Source organism: Dromiciops gliroides, chromosome 5 (assembly GCF_019393635.1).
Source record: "Dromiciops gliroides isolate mDroGli1 chromosome 5, mDroGli1.pri, whole genome shotgun sequence".
Taxonomy (NCBI): domain Eukaryota; kingdom Metazoa; phylum Chordata; class Mammalia; order Microbiotheria; family Microbiotheriidae; genus Dromiciops; species Dromiciops gliroides.
Genome location: NC_057865.1, coordinates 234,772,229 through 234,789,788, shown reverse-complemented (window position 1 = coordinate 234,789,788; position 17,560 = coordinate 234,772,229).

Sequence of the window (17,560 nt, the reverse complement as noted above, 5' to 3'; positions counted from 1 at the left end):
TGTATGTATATGTTATCATTCTATACACACTTCTATTTATACACACACATGCCTATTTGTGTTTAATGGTAGACATCTCTGGGGTGGGAAGAAGAAAACAAAAGGAAAAGAAAGAAATTTCCACAATAACTTTATTATAGATTTAAAAGGAATACCAAGTTGCACATAATCGATTTGCAGTTTCATGTGCAATTTTTTTTTTGGGGGGGGGGTGAGGCAATGAGGGTTAAGTGACTTGCCCAGGGTCACACAGCTAGTAAGTGTCAGGTGTCTGAGGCTGGATTTTAACTCAGGTACTCCTGAATCCAGGGCCGGTACTCTATCCACTTCGCCATCTAGCTGCCCCGCAATCATCTTTTTTATTACACTGCTATGGAAATGCTTGTTTTAGTCCATAAATTAAAAAAAATAAAGAGGGGCAGCTAGATGGCGCAGTGGATCGAGCACCAGCCCTGGATTCAGGAATACCTGAGTTCGAATCCGGCCTCAGACATTTAACACTAGCTGTGTGACCCTGGGCAAGTCACTTAACCCCAATTGCCTCACACACACAAAAAAAAAGTTTAAAAATAAATAAATAAATAAAGACCATGAGATCTTGCCATCTGACTTGGAACAGAAACCTCAGCTGTGGATTGTGTCTCATATTAGAATGTGAACTCATTGAGATCAGGGACTATCTTGCTTTGCAAAAGAAAATGCTTTTTCATCGACATAGCAGAATTTAAGATTTACTGTCCAGCCCCCTCATTTTAAAGTTAGGGTAGCTGAGGGTTTTAGAGATTGTAATTTATCCAGAGTCAAGTAGGCAGCAGAACAGGGACCCTTGACTTTGCATTCAGTCCACACTTCTGCTCCCTCAGTATTGCCAACAGAAATCGATCAGCTGGACTATACCTCTAAAATTAATCAAAATAAAGGCTGATACTTCGAAGATTCCAGGGTCAACAGCAACCTGCTTATCTTGGGAAAAATTTCTGTGTGCATACTGGAGTTTCTTTGAAGAGGAACAAATGGTACATTTTAACTTCTCCCCTTTAAAAAGAATTGATTAAAACTGGAGAGGGAGAAAAAAGGATCTCAAATTTGAAGCTTTATCCAATTAGAATTATTTGCCTTGGAGTTTGAATCTACTGTTTTCTCAACAGTTAGCATTTTTAGTGCCTTAGGCAAGCTTTATAAAACACACACACACTCTGGAGTACAAAACAGGAAACTGGACAGCAATTCAGCTTTCAAAGCTAAATTCAGTTGGGACAGAGAGGGGCCACTGGGGAGAAAATTGAGCCCCAAAGAGGAGAGCTTTCTTCAAATCCCAACTAAGATAAAACCTTTCCCGATCCCCTTTAATGCCTTCCCTTGGCTGATAATCTCCAATTTACTCTCTTTATATCTTCTGTGTACGTAGTTGTTTGCCTGTTGTCTTCCTCGTTAGACTGAGGGCTCCTGGTTTTGTTTTTGGTTCTTCCCCCCCCCCCTCACCCCCACCATTTCCATCCTCAGCCATTAGCACCATGCCTGACAAAGAATAGGCATTTAATATGTGCATGTTAACTGACTGACATTGCTGTTATGGAATAAGGATGGAGGTGTTGGGGGGAAGGGATAAGAGCATAAGAGCAGAGACTTTACCAGGATCTTCTGACAATTTCCTATTTATTTATTTATTCATTAACTAATTAATTAATTGATTAACTAATTAATTAATTAATTTTGCAGGGTAATGAAGGTTAAGTGACTTGCCCAGGGTCATACAGGTAGTAAGTATCAAGTGTCTGAGGCCAGATTTGAACTCAGGTCCTCCTGAATCCAGGAGGGCCACCTACCTGCCTGACAATTTCCTATTTTAACTAATTATTCACCTGCTAACCAGGTGCTAAACTCAGCTGTTTCTAAGCAGCTGAAGGAGAATCACTGTTCTAAAGTTCAGCACCCTTGGGGCCAAGCTTCAGTTATTCACCCCTAGTAAAGTCTTTGTTCTTCAGTTCCTAGTAACTGGGCACCAGTCACGAGCAATTGTTCAACATTGGTTCTCAAAAGAGGACCAATGACATCATGAAGCTGATGTCTTAACTTGCAAGTGAATTAGATTTAAAGTGAGGCAGAGCTGTTCAGAGTCATCAGCCTCCCTCTCTTCTCCAGAGCCACTGGAGTCCAGTGGCAAGATATAGGTCAGGACAACTGCCCCATGTAGTGGGAGACCCTGGCTTTTCCCAGGCCTCAGTTTATCTGAGGCAATGTCCCGTACTAGAATTCAAGGCTAGGTAAGAACAGAGGCAAAGGGTGGCCTAGTTTGCCTTCACAAAAGAATCAATCTGAGAGGGGAAGCTCTGTGGAGTCTAAACTAAGCAGAACTTCTGATGGAAAGCAGTTACCTCCACATGAACAACAGGAGTTCTTTTTTTTCTTTTCTTTCTTTTTTTTGTGGGGCAATTGGGGTTAAGTGACTTGTCCAGGGTCACACAGCTAGTAAGTGTCATGGGTCTGAGGTCGGATTTGAACTCAGGTCCTCCTGAATCCAGGGCTGGTGCTCTATCTACTGCATCACCTAGCTGCCCCAACAACAGGAGTCACTTTACATATGTGTGCCTCAGTTTCCTCAACTGGAAAATAGAGATGATGATAACATCATCCACCTCCCAGGGTTGTTGTGAGGGTTACATGAGATAAAGTTTGTATAGTGCTTAGCATCGTGCTGTGTACATCTAGTATTAATAAATGCTTATTCCCATCTTGAACTGAGAAGTTCTCTATGCCTGGATTTGTTTCATGAAGAGGAACTATAAATCTAAATCCCGTCCCCCAAAGTTGGTTAAATTAATGAGTTGACATTGATACATGTGACATATACATATACATATAACACATACACGTACATATAACCCCTCTCCCACAACCCATTAGTATGAGATTTTCTCCTTATTGGTAGAGATCAATGACCTGAGCTTGCATCAGAGGCAGTTAGGAAGAGTGGGAGACCTTGATTCTTCTTCAAATTGTCTTCCAACCACTATATGTTCTGCATTTGATTCAGGCACTCCTGTCTTCCCTATTTGAGAGAGAAGATGGGTGGTGCCAAGCCTCCCTTCCCCCTCCCCAAGCTACAAAAGAAAAAGCCTCTGGGAAGAAGCTGGTAGAGGGCATCATCTTTCTATCTCCAGCTTGCTGCAATAGAGACTTCAGGAAACTTCCCCTTGATTGAGATCTAGGAGTCTGTCTCTTGGTTATGCTGAGTTAGCTCTGAATGAGAGAAGCGATTCAGGGTGAGGAAGACCTTGGAAAGTTGTCCAGTTGCCTGAGAGGTTGAGAATGAAATCGATGAAATTCCAAATGCATTTATTTTTATTTATTTATTTATTTTTGGTGAAGCAACTAGGGTTAAGTGAGTTGCCCAGCGTCACACAGCTAGTAAGTGTTAAGTGTCTGAGATCGGATTTGAATTCAGGTCCTCCTGAATCCAGGGCTGGTGCTTTATCCACTGTGCCACCTAGCTGCCCTCCAAATGCATTTATGAAGCATCTATAGGGAGCAGTACCTTCCACTAAATTACAACTCTAATGTTCCATTGAGAACTCCAGGTCACCATTGCCTCATTACAACAAAAGTATAGAAAAGACCTTGCTAAGGGACCTGTGAGAAGTTGCCTTTCCTGAGTCTGAGAAACCACTTGTGGGAGTAGGCATTTGGGGGGTAGTGGGGGGGGGGGTCAGAAGCAGGAAGGGTAATTTATTGCATACACTATGAGATAGTTCCTGCTACACAATTATCACAATTATCTTCAAAATTGGAGCTTGGTGAACTTCATCTTGTAAGCAAACTGATTTTTATCAAATAATAGAGAGATCAATGATGTTCTTTTTAAAATTTAGGTGCAAGGTAGGTACATCCTTCAGATTTCAGATCATTTTCTACACACAATCTCACTCCAGCTGAAGAGACGGAGCTAGAACTGTCCCACTTAAAAACAAAGAAACAAAAAACCCAAAACATTGAATACCATCAAATATATGTAGCAATGTGTTTTAATGGGGGAAAAAAATAAGGCCAAGCAGAAGTCAAATCAGACCTGCTTTAGTGAGTTAGTGAATAATTGTAATCACATTATTCACACACAAATGGCTAATGCCCAACTGCTTGGATAATTAGTGTTGTTTTTTTTAAAAACACAGATTAAACATTCTTGCAATCTTGCTTACATTCAGTCAATCAAAAAATATATTAAGCACCTACCACATGCCAGATACTGTACAAATACAAAGAATGAAAAAATTCCTACTCACAAGGACCTTATATTCTAATAGGTAAGACCACAATTACATGTATGTGTACATGTTCACATATATACACACATATTATATTTTACATAGTTATAATTAAACTATATATCAAGTTTATATACATAAAATTAATAAATGCAAGTATATACCAAGTAGTTAAATACAAGGTACGTGGGGAGAGAATATACTAGTGGTAGATGTGATGTTTAAAAAGATTGAGACATCATTTCTGGGTAAATAATCATTTTATTAACATACTAGCATACTACCAATAAAATGGGTCAGTGATACTCCCAAATGCCAAAGACCAATTATGGTGGTGGGCTCATAGTTCATATGCCCTTGGAAGAGTGGATATTCCTGAGGGTGGCAATCAACTCTGATTGGTTAACAATTAGTGAGAGAAAAATGAATATTATAATGAGAGGTGGACCTATTCTAATGATGGGCTGGGGGATTTAACTTTGATTATGTATGTCATTTACTTCTTCTTTTTCTTCTTCTTTTTTTTTTTTTTGCAGGGCAATGAGGGCTAAGTGATTTGCCCAAGGTCACACAGCTAGTAAGTGCTAAGTGTCTGAGGCTGGGTTTGAAGTCAGGTCCTCCTGAATCCAGGGCCTGTGCTTTATCCACTACACCACCTAGCTGCCCCCTCATGTCATTTACTTCTAAACTGAGACTTGTGAAAGGCCTTATCTTAAAAGGACAAGATCTACTGCATCCAAGGCCATCTCTAGTTTTCCTGATAATATATCTTGCCAATGGAGCCAAATGGCTTTTCAGGAGAGAATGAGGCTGGTGACTTTGCACAGCCTTTCCTCATTTAAATCCAATTCACTGCAAGTCATGACATCTATCACGGTCCAGACAAACAAGAACCAACATCTGTGAGTAACAGCTGCCCCACTGGCTTGCTCCAGTTAGGCCGTACAGCTTGCTTGCTTCCTCCCTCCCTCCCTTCCTTCCTTTCCTCCCTCTTTCCTTCCTTCCTTCCTTCCTTCCTTCCTTCCTTCCTTCCTTCCTTCCTTCCTTCCTTCCTTCCTTCCTTCCTTCCTTCCTTCCTTCCTTCCTTCCTTCCTTCCTTCCTTCCTTCCTTCCTTCCTTCCTTCCTTCCTTCCTTCCTTCCTTCCTTCCTTCCCTCTTTCTGTCTTTCTGTATAATGCCCTTACCTGAGGGCACTCTGCCCAAAGGAACACAAATTTGCAGAAATCTCAAGATTTCTTAACATCTACCTGCAAGATGTTTTCTAGAGTCTACTCCTTAAACCTGAATAACAGGGGCAGCTAGGTGACACAGTGGATAAAGCACCAGCCCTGGATTCAGGAGGACCTGAGTTCAAATCCAGCCTTAGACACTTGACACTTACTAGCTATGTGACCCTGGGCAAGTCACTTAACCCTCATTGCCCCACCAAACAAACAAACAAAAACCTGAATAACTCTGGCTCTCATTGATTAGCCAACAATAGGTCCCAGCCCAGACTTCATTTTGCCTTTTGGACTTTCCTTTTGTTTGGTCTCTTGATGGCTCAGGGTAGGCTTAAATAGCAATTATATCTCTTTAGGTCAGAAATCCTGAGGATATGTCTCTTCTTCTACCCTTTTATCTATCTATCTATCTATCTATCTATCTATCTATCTATCTATCTATCTATCTATCTATCTACTAGATAAAAGAGGGCTTTTTTTGTTTCCCTTCTGTAAGGGGCTAAAATTCTAGCTAGTCTGATCATTACATTACTGATGTGGGCTGGAATTTGGGGTCAAATTGATTGTGAGTCGTCCCAAAAGAATTACAAGACTCAGTGACTCAGTTTCCCAAGTTTTATTGCAATATTGTGGGTGACCACAGGGAGAGAACCAGAATATTGGAAAGGTATCTCTTGAATAAGGAAAGGAAAGACAGTTATATTTATAGTATGGATAAATTGATTATCAGTCTTATAATAATCTCCACCTTGGGGAAGTACAAGAGAGGGCTTGTCCTAATCATTATAAAATTCTCCACCTAGGGGTGTTACAAGGGAGGGCTTACCCTAATTTGGAGTTCCTGCGGGTCCTAAGCCAACCCCTGAGGCGGGTGTGTTTTGGGGGTTTACATGTCATAATGTGAATCTGGGGACAAATTTGGCCTTTTCTGCACATGTCTCTTTCTGATTCTCATGGCTAGTTTCAAAATATAATCATTTTTCATTAGAATTTCTATAGGTTGTCTTTTTCCTTTATTGTTATTTGGACCTGACCTGTATGGATATTGATTACTATGGGTACGAGAACCTAACATAAGTTATCCATTAACTAGGATCTGACTCCCTTTTAGAGCTAATATCTGTATTAGAGCTTGGGTCTTGGGTTTTTCTATTAACCCTTTTTTTGCCTCCTACATCAATTACCTAGCCTTAGATGGTGCAGTGGATAGAGCCCTGGCCCTGGAGTCAGGAGGACCTGAGTTCAAACCTCAGATACTTAGTAGCTGTGTGACCCTGGGCAAGTCACTTAACCTCAATTGCCTTAAAAACCATCTCCGGTCATTCTGATGTATATCAAGATGGGAAGAGTGAAGTTGGTGACCTTGCACAGTCCTCTCTCACTTAAATCCATTTCAGTGCGAATCATGACATCACCCTGATGTCTTGGTTCCTCTTTGAGAATGAAGGACAAACAACAACTCCTTAAAAGGACAAGGTCTCCCATTGCATCCAGGGCCATCTCCAGTCATCCTGATATATATCTTGGCACTGGACTCAGATGGCCCTGGAGGAGAAACTGAGGCTGGTCACTTTTACACAGCCCTCCCTCACTTAAATCCAGTTCACACTGCAAGTCATGACATCTGTCATAGTTCTCCTGAAAACCCCTTAGAGGACCAACAACTACGACAAGCTCTGCCTTGGGCAATCCAATCAAAGAATTTATTCCTAAACATACCTGCATAGAACACCTGGGTGGGGTCTGAACAAGACAGAGGAGAAAGTTAATTCAATCTTATTATCAGTACTGTCCTACAGAGACTGAACCTTGAAATGAGGACTTTAAAAAAAAGGGAGCACCCTGGATCTCCCCAAATCATTGGTTATTAATAATCATTTCTCTGATAGGGTAATCAGCAAGGAGATGTTGCTTGAGCTTTCTCTTAAGGAAAGAAGGGGGATGAGGAGGTAAGGGGTATGGGGAATAACCAGTGTAAAGCCATGAGTGAAGAAGATAATGTCCAATAAAATAAAAATAGGTTGGAACCTGTGTGTTTAGTGCCTTAAGAGCTAAACAGGGGAGCACATATCTGAGTCTAGATTCAATAGGCAACAAACTGGAGTTAATTGAGTGGTTTTAACCTGGAAATTAATGGAACAATCAATATAGGAGAAATAAGGTCTTTAATCGGGGCAGAGGAGTTATAACTTGGAGTATCACAAAGCAAGAATGCTAGGAATACTCAAAGAAGGGAACTGAGGACAGGGTTTATATGGGGTAACAGAACAAAGGGAACTAGGAGACTGCCCTTAAGTTTAGAAGCTACTTAACTCTAAATAGAAACTACTTAATGTAAATGGACCCTTTTTTATAATAACCTAAAGTCTGGGGAGTAAGATGGGGAATTTTTGGGTGGGGGGGATTTTTGGGGGGAGATCCATAAGACAATCAAGAGTCTGGAATTGACAAAGATTGGTCAACCCCAGGCAATCCACTGGCCTGGGAGGGGGGAGTAGTAGGTGGGGATCAGTCAGTTCTCAGTAAATTTGTGATTATCAATAGGGATGTCAACTGGTCAGATCTGGGTTTAAGGAAAACTAATATTAATCTATGATGTCATACATAAGTCAAAGGGAGCTGTCAGTCAACAAGTGATCCCTACTTTCTAATGGGGGGAATAATAATTCAACCACCCAAAATATAGACAAGATAAATTGGAGATAATCAACAAGAGGGAAGGCGCTAGCATTAAGGGGTACTGGGAAAGGCTTCTTGCAGAAGGTGGGATGTTAGTTGAGATTTGAAGGAAAGAGAAGCTATTAGGCAGAGCTCTGGATCTTGAGGTATTCAATTTGGAATCTTCCATCTGTTTCCATCCCTTCCCTTCATGTATTCATATGCCTAAGAAATGAAGGTGAATTCAAGTTCCAGTGGGGCATAGACCACAGCTTCTTAAACTTCTTTCACTTGAGATGCCTTTTTCACCTGAGAAATTTTTACATCACCCAGGGGTATATAGGTATATAAAACAGGTATACAAAACCTTTTACTATTGCCAAATTTTTTGCAACCCCCACATTCAGTCTCCACCCACAGTTTAAGAAACTTTGGCCTAGACAATGAGAAGTATTATCTGTAACTAGTTGTTGCTGGGGAACAAAGTTTAGATTTTTCTCTCTATCTCTGTGTATCTCTGTCTCTCACTCTTTCTCTCCCCCTCTACCCCCTTGCCCCTCAGGGAAATATATCCCATCAATATTATTTTTTAAAGGATAAAATATATAACTTTATTTCATTTTCTTTGTGAAGGTGATTTTTCTTTAAAATTGAGAGACAAAACATTTTTCTCTAAGATCATTAGATAAAATGACCTAAGAAATTTTTTAAAGTCCTTTTGCCACCTACAGGTTTCTAGAATTGCAGAACGTTAGGGATGATGGGTGTTATGGGGGAAATGATGGGTGTTTGGGGTAGGGGTTCTTAGGAATTCCTATTTAAAGAATTACACCCTCTTGCACATGTTAAGGGGTAAAATTCTAGCTAAACTGTCTAAAATATCTAATGAGTGGTCGCCAATAAATTATAAGCTTTAGCAAGAGTTAGACTTTTAAGCATTTATTAAGGAGAATAAGAATTTGGTAAAGAGAGAGAAAAAGGCCTAGATTTCTATCTATTAAAGGGAGAGCACATTTCTAGCTCCCTTCTCCACCAGAGTCCAGAGGAAAAGAGACCGAGACTGAGCGCCAGTCTCTTCCTTCCTCCTCCCACTAGTCCGCGTCACTTCCTGACTCCTGGTCTTGCCCTCAAAGACCTTCCCTTCATGGGCAGAACTCTTCTACAGTAAGTATCCAGCAGGTGGTGTTATTCCAATCGTTACACACACAAATCCAATTATAGCAAAATAATAGTTTATTTAGGTGCTAGGGAAAGGAAACCAAGAGAGAAATCCTTAGACTTTTTCTCATGGGGAGAAGGCATGACACAGAGGCAGGGCTCTCCGAGATACTTTTCTCCTCCATCAAGAGACAGGCAGATACTTTTATAGAGGACCGATGATATCCCATAAGGTGATCATCTGACTGTGGAAAGTTCCCTTACTGGGGGAGGACCATCTCCCACTGGTGGTAGGTGGGGGAAGTTGGGTGAGAGGCAGTTCTTGATCTCTCAAATCATCTCTCCCCCCCTCTCACCACAAAGGGAGCAGCCACACCTAATCTTATCTCCCCAAGGGGTGGGGGAGACTGGAATGAAGGGTGGTGGTCCTGGAGCTAACTCAGTCCAGATTGGGTGACCCTTATCTCTTTGGGTGTGTCAGTCCTTGGTTTAGTTTCTCAAGGGGAAGGTTCTTTGATTTACACCAGAAAACTTCGGAGGTACCCTGGGTCCATAACAATGGGCAATAATATAAGGACTTAAATTCAATTAACATTCTAAAATATCTACTATGAAGATAGAAGGGGGTATATGTGCCTGGGAATGCAAAGAAAAATAAGACAGGAGCTTACAATAGGAGCTCACTTTCTAGCATGGAAGAATAGTTATGTAAATAAACATAATATAAATTTGTTGTTATTCAGTCATTTTAGTTGTGTCTGACTCTCTATGACCCCATTTTAGGATTTTCTTGGCAAAGATAATGAAGTGGCTTGACATTTTCTTCTCCAGATGAGGAAACTGAGGCAAACGGGGTCAAATGGCTTGCCCAGGGTCACATAGCTGGTATCTGAGTCTTCCTGTCCTCAGATCTGGCACTCTAACCACTGCACCACCTAGCTTCCCCAAAATATAAATTAGAGTGTTTTAGGAGGTATTGAGAGGACACAGTATTATGAAAGATCCAAGGAAGGAGAGATTATTCCTAGCTGAGGCACACCTACATTTTATTTAATTTTATGCAGGGCAATGAGTGTTAAGTGACTTGCCCAGGGTCACACAGCTAGTAAGTGTCAAGTATCTGAGGCTGGATTTGAACTCAGGCCCTCCTGAATCCAGGGCCAGTGCTTTATCCACTGTGCCACCTAGCTGCCCCCCATACCTATGTTTCAAATGAAACTCTAGGCCTCCTAATTAACCATCTGTGCTCTGTATTTCCCTTCCCCCTTGGCTGGCATACATCTCTACCTCACTCCTAACTTCCTGATTCCTGAATCACTGTCATTCAAGTCAAGGATTCCCCCTAATACTAAAAAAAATTTTAATGACTACTTATCTCTATGAGAGAATATAAATGCTAGCATTTAAAGCTCTTTACAACCTGATCTTTTCCTACATTTTCAGTCCTCAATGCATTACTTCCTTCCATATACATGATGAAAGGAAACAAGCATTTATTAAGCAAATACTGTATGCTAGGCACTAAATGCTTTACAAGAATTATCTCATTGGAGCTTTCCAACAACCCTGGGAGGTACCTATCTTTTTATTATTTTTATTATTATTTATTACATAGCTTTTATTATCCCCATTTTATAGTTGAAGAAACTGAGGCAGAGTGACTTGCCCAGAATCACATAGAGTCTAAAGTTGAATTTGAACTCAAGTCTTCCTGACTCTAGGCCTAGCATTCTATCTGCTTCCCCACCTTACTGCCTCTGATAATCCAGCCATTCTGGCCTACGTACCTTTCCTTCTCCATTTTCTCCATTTTCTATCACTGTGACTTTTTATTGCCTGCCCTCCTTGCCTGAATGTTCCTCTGAAAAATCTCCACCTCTTAGAATCAACTCAATTCCCTCCTACAGGAGGTCTAACTCATAATGGACAACCTTAGAGGAAGGATGATAGGATGGTATTACATTATCAATTCAGTAGCAATTGGAGCACACAACAGGCAAGCCATTGCTTTTCTTTTTCTTTCTTTCTTTCTTTCTTTCTTTCTTTCTTTCTTTCTTTCTTTCTTTCTTTCTTTCTTTCTTTCTTTCTTTCTTTCTTTCTTTCTTTCTCTCTTTCTTTTTTTTGGCGAGGCAATGAGGGTTGACTTGCCCAGGGTCACACAGCTAGTCAAGTGTCTGAGGTCAGATTTGAATTCAGGTCCTACTGACTCCAGGGCCAGTAATCTATCCATTGTGCCACCTAGCTGCCCCTAGCCAATGCTTTTCAAAAGTGTCATAGCAAACGTCCACTTTGGGGAGCTTGCAGCCTTGCTGAGGCCTCATGGCCATTTGCTCTGTCTACCCTTAGCTGGCTACCAAAGGTTCCACTCAGTCTCGTCTATGGAAGAGACCTCTAAGAACATGGGCCCTATAGAGTCATGTGGGCCTGGGTTAAAGAGTGCTGGATAGTTCCCAATAGTCTTCCAGAGGTCTAACCTGTTCTGGGCGTCACTTGACACATATCTGAAGGTAACTGATGGGGGCCATCAGGATCCCCAGCTGGGGAACGAGAGCTCCCTAAAAGCAGAGTGTCCAACAAAACTTTGGACTTCCTTTTTAGATTGTAGAGATATATGTCAGTAGCTTGTTCTGAACTGTTTTGAGAATCAACTAGGGTACCTACCGTGTTCCCCAAAATGTGATTAAGGGGGCTAGACTTGAGTTTTCATAGGATGAACTCCTATCCCTTGTCCCTCATATGGGCCTCTACCTCTGTGGCTTCATCCAGCCACATTGTGTCCTTGACATAACTTTGTAATGGTTCACATCAAATCCCTCAGGAAATAGGCTCTTCTTAAGGTCTCTGAGAGGCCCACCCATTTATGGCAGTAGAGAGAAACTTTAGAAAATCCTGGGGAGGGGCAAGTAGGTGTGGCAGTGGATAGAGCACTGGCCCTGGATTCTGGAGGACCTGAATTCAAATCTGACCTCAGACACTTGACACTTACTAGCTGTGTGACCCTGGGCAAGTCACTTAGCCCCAATCGTCTCACCAAAAAAAGAAAGGAAGAAAGAAAGAAAAGAAAATCCTGGGGAAGGACAGTGAAGTATACTGCACTCCTCAGGAGAAAGTAAAGTATTGCTTATTAGACTCAGCTATAGGAATGGAGGGGGGAAAAAATCACTGTTGATGTGAACAACTCCATACCACCTCACCAAGGAGCTGGGCTACTTGATGAACTGCATTGATAAGGACAGAAACAGTTGCAGCAATGGGCATGGGTATGCCAACTTTACTCATCTCCCCTATAGCCCACTTTAAACTACCAGGTCTCATCTGCCTTCTTCACCAGCCTCACAGGGGTTTTGTAAAGGGAGTATGTAAAAATACTCTCTTTTCTTTCATCTGCGTCAATAAGAATGAAATATCTCCCCACCTCAGACTCGATATTGTACATAAGATGACTCACATTATTCGAAGTGTTTCCATTTGACCCTACCCAGGATAAGTAGCATAGAGATTGCCCAAAAGACCCATATAGATATCAATGTCTATGATATCAATGTCTATGATACATCAGAAGTCTGCCCTCCAGAAATCCTCCTTTGAAACTAGATTGCCAGGGACCTTTCTGAAGGTCGCCTGGTAAAATAGGTTTTTTTTGTTGTTGTTGTTTTGGTTTTTTGCAGGGCAATGGGGGTTAAGTGACTTGCCCAGGGTCACACAGCTAGTGTCAAGTGTCTGAGACAGGATTTGAACTCAGGTCCTCCTGAATCCAGGGCCAGTGCTTTATCCACTGCGCCACCTAGCTGCCCCCTGGTAAAATAGTAACCTGGCTACCCATGTTCAGTAGCCCCTTACATGCAAGTGAGCATGGGCTTTGGGAGATACCTTTGGCTCAGGTTGGCCCTTAAGGCCCTGGTACTGGGTATCTAGATTTCTGGTACAATTTTATTAGCACCAGTCTCCTCCCCCTCCTCCCACTTAGAGGCTAGTGAGTAATTGTTTCATGTTTTCAGAACCATACCTAGAACTTCTTCACAGAGAAGGGTGTCATCATCCGCCCCCTTACCAGCATCGTGGCAGGTGCTGCTCCTCTTCCTCCCATCCCCAGATTGCTATAGTGATGGCAAAGTTTGCCCAGATGGCCATTGCTATCCCAATCTCCCACTCACATTCTACCAGTTGATCTTTCCCATACTGCTATGGTGATGTGGCTGGGAAGGCTCATAGCTAAAGCCTAACAGCATTTGTACAGGCTCTGCTCAGAAGACAAGATCTAATTACCTGCAATGCCCACTCGTCGCAGGTTATCCTACCTCCTGCTCGATTCATCTTCCTTATGCAGTGATCAGTGAACCAAGCAGCCCATCAGTGAGTCTTTTATGTCAAACACCATGCTAGTGTCTGGGGGCTACAAAACAAAACAAAAAAAGCAGGTTCTGCCCTTCCATTCGATCTGGGGAGACATAAACACACATATAGAGAAAATACAAAATGGTTTAGGTACGGAGGGCACTAGCATCTGGGTGCATCAGAAAAGTCTTCACGGGAAAAGTAGAGCTTCAGCTGAGTCTTCTAGGAAGTCTAGGATTCTCTGAGGTAGAGGGGAAGGAAAAGTGCATTCTTGGCATGAGGCATGCTCAGTACAAAGGGAGTTTGCATGCAGATGGGAAGGCCAGTTTGCCTATACCTTAGAGGTTCGAAAGGTAGGGAGGGGCCAGATTCAGAAGAGCTTTAAAAGTCAAACAGTGGGGCCCCTAGGTGGCGCAGTGGATTAAGCACCGGCCCTGGATTCAGGAGTACCTGAGTTCAAAACCGGCCTCAGACACTTGACACTTACTAGCTGTGTGACCCTGGGCAAGTCACTTAACCCCCATTGCCCCGCAAAAAAAAAAAAAAAAAGTCAAACAGGAATTTGATCCTGGAGGTGGGGCAGATAGGTGGAGCAGTGGATAAAGCACTGGCCCTGGATTCAGGAGGACCTGGGTTCAAATCCACAGTCACTTAACCCCCATTGCCCCACCAAGAGGTAATAGAGAGCCCCTGGAGTTTATTGAGTAGGGGAATAAGATGAGCAGAACTGTATTTAAGGAAACTCAATTTGGATGCTACAGTGGAGGGCAACTGGATATGGGGTATACTTGAGTCAGGGAGACCAATTAGGAGGCTATCATAATAGAGGTGAGGAAGTTTTGAAGAAGGGTGGTGTCTATGAGAGTACCAAGAAGGGGACAGCTAAGTGGCAGTGAATAGATCACTGGTCTTGGAGTCAGGGACCTGAGTTCAAATTTCATTTCAGACACTTAATATCTGTATGACCCTGGGCAAGTCACTTAACCCCAATTGCCTTAAAAAACATCCAGTCATCCTGATATATATATCTTGCCACTGGACCCAGATGGCTCTGAAGGAGAGAGTGAGCTTGGTGACCTTGCATAGCCCTCACTTAAATCTAATTCAGTACAAGTCATGATATCACTCCAGTGTCATGGTCCTCTTTGAGAATGAAGGAAAAACAACAACTGAGAAGGGGACAAATGAGAGAGAGACTGTAGAGGGAGAAATAAGATCCAGCATGAATTTAAGGTTTACAAAGCATTGGACAAATATTCTCTCAATTATTCTCTTTTTTGGGGGTGGGGGTGGGGCAATGAGGGTTAAGTGACTTGCCCAGAGTCACACAGCTAGTAAGTGTCAAGTGTCTGAAGCCAGATCTGAACTCAGGTCCTCCTGAATCCAGGGTAGGTGCTTTATCTACTACACCACCTAGTTGCTCCCTTTCTCCATTTTAATCAATAAACCTACTATTGTGCCAAGCAACAGGACCTTCAGGGGAGGAAGATTCGACTTGCCCAAGGCCAATTAGCTAGTAAGTGTCTAAGGTCATGTTTGAACTCCAGCCTTTCTGACTCTAACCATTGTACACCTAGCTGCCCCAAGCAACCCACTGGTTATGTGTGTGAGAAGACTTGGATAAATAACTCTTTGGGTTGCCAATTTGGGAGCCTGGGAGGATGGTAGTGCCTTTGACAGAATAACATTTGTAAATGCAAAAAATAACATTTAATTACAAAAGAAATCAATTATATTGAAATATTATAAGAAAAAATTTTGGGGGGTAGCTAGGTGGTGCAGTGGATAAAGCACTAGCCCTGGATTCAGGAAGACCTGAGTTCAAATCTGGTATCAGACACTTGTCACTTACTAGCTGTGTGACCCTGGACAAGTCAGTTAACCCTCATTGCCCTGCCCCCCCAAAACTGGAAAGTTCTAAGTTCAGAGATTCGAGGTGAAGAATCTCTGCCAAGGGTGTGGTCTTTGCTAGCTAGTCTTCCTATTACATTCCCCTTGCCAATAACAATGACCTTTTGCCTTGTACTTCACATAGCATTTTGGTTTGTATCTCTCTAATGAACTTAGTGGATGTGATGTGTATTTGAATGATATATATATATATATGCACCTAATCTCTCTCCCAGACTATAAGATCCATAAGAGCATGGACGATGTTTTACCTAAATTTTGCATTTCTCTCATCATTTTGCCTGGTGCTCTGCTGATGATAAGTAAATGAGATCAAAATGAGAAGCTATGTATGATAAGCTCTTTGTAGACCTTAAAATATGAAATGTACATAAGATATTATTATTATTATTATGTGTGCAAACATTCAATTTACCAAGCATTTATTAAGTGTCTACTGCATGCCAGGCATTGTGTTGGGTGTTGAGGCTACCAAGACAAAAATGAAAAGACCTGTGCCATCAAGGAACTTGTACAAATAAATACAAGAAAACCTGAAGACAGAGAGAACATTAACAAGGGAGACCAGGAAAGGTTTTGTGTAGGAAACAGCACCAGAAGTAAGCTTTGAAGAAAGCTAAAGATACTAGGAGACAGTCAGGAGAGGAAGGAGCCTGCAGCTCAGACTAGGCTAAGACATAGAAGTGGAGAAGCAAATGCTAGACCAGAAAACAGCAAGTTGGTCAACTGGACTAGAAAATAGTGTGTGCAAATGGAGTCATGTTAATTAAATCTGATAAGGTAGGCTGGAGGAATGCTGTGAAGAGCCGTCAGTATTATGCTGAGGAATTGTATTTGATCCTAGAGGCAATGGAGAGCCGCTGAAAATTATTGAATAGGAGAGTGATATGATCAGAATTGTGCTTTAGAGAGATGATATTGGTATGTATGAGGATGGATTGAAAAGGGGGAAGTGATGGGAACAAGAAGACCAAATAAGATACCATTGCAATATTGCAAGAGATAAGGAGGGGCTGAACCAAGGTGGTGGTCATGTGAGTGGAAAGAAGGGTTCAGATGTGAAATGTCTGAGTAAAATTGGCAAGACGTTACGGGGGTGGGGGTGGGAAAGAGGGGATTAGGGATCAGGAAGAGCCAAGGATGACTCTGAGGTTATGAAGCTGGGTAACTGACAAGATTCAACAAAAAAAGGGTCTTCTGTCGACTCATAAAGTCATAGATTTAGGACTAGAAGGGATCTGTGATATTAATGGATTCAATCTTTTCACTTTGCAGATGAGGAAATGGAAGATTAGAAGATAATGAGTTTCGTATGCTCATAGGAAATCCAAGTGAAGATTTAAAATATGTAGTTGGTAAGGCAGGAATGAGAGCTCAGGAAAGAAATTTGGGCTGGGTGTGAAGATTTAGAAATAATACTTTATCCATGGGAGCTGATGAGATCACCAAGAGAGGGTAGAGAAAAAAAGAATATAAGATAAAGCCTGGAGGACCCCTACAGTTTGGGGATAGAAAATCCAGCAAAAGAAACGGAGGAATTATCAGATTAGGTAGGAGAACTGGATAACAATAATATGATGAAAGACAAGGGAAGAAAGAGGAATGGTTAATAGTGCCCAAAGGTGTGGAGAAATCACAAAGGATGAGAACTGAGAAAGGGCCATTGGATTTAGCAATAAAGAGATCATTGGTTTCCTTGGAGAGAGTAGTTTCAATTGAATTATTAAGTCTGAAGCCTTTAAAAAAATGCTTGCTGAATCAAATAGGTGTACAGCAAATGTTAATGTTGAATTAGACATCTGAAATGTGTGCCATGGGTTGAACACAAGTATATTATGAGGCCATTAATTTTCTAACTTTAAAAAAAAATTTTGCACACCCAATGAGTGCATTTGTATCTATCTCTAGCTCACACATTTCCACTAAAAATGCTATTAAAAGAGGGAAAGTAAAAATACTATTCATTTGTATTGAGTACCTTAAGCCCACAGTATAAAATTACAAGACTAGGAC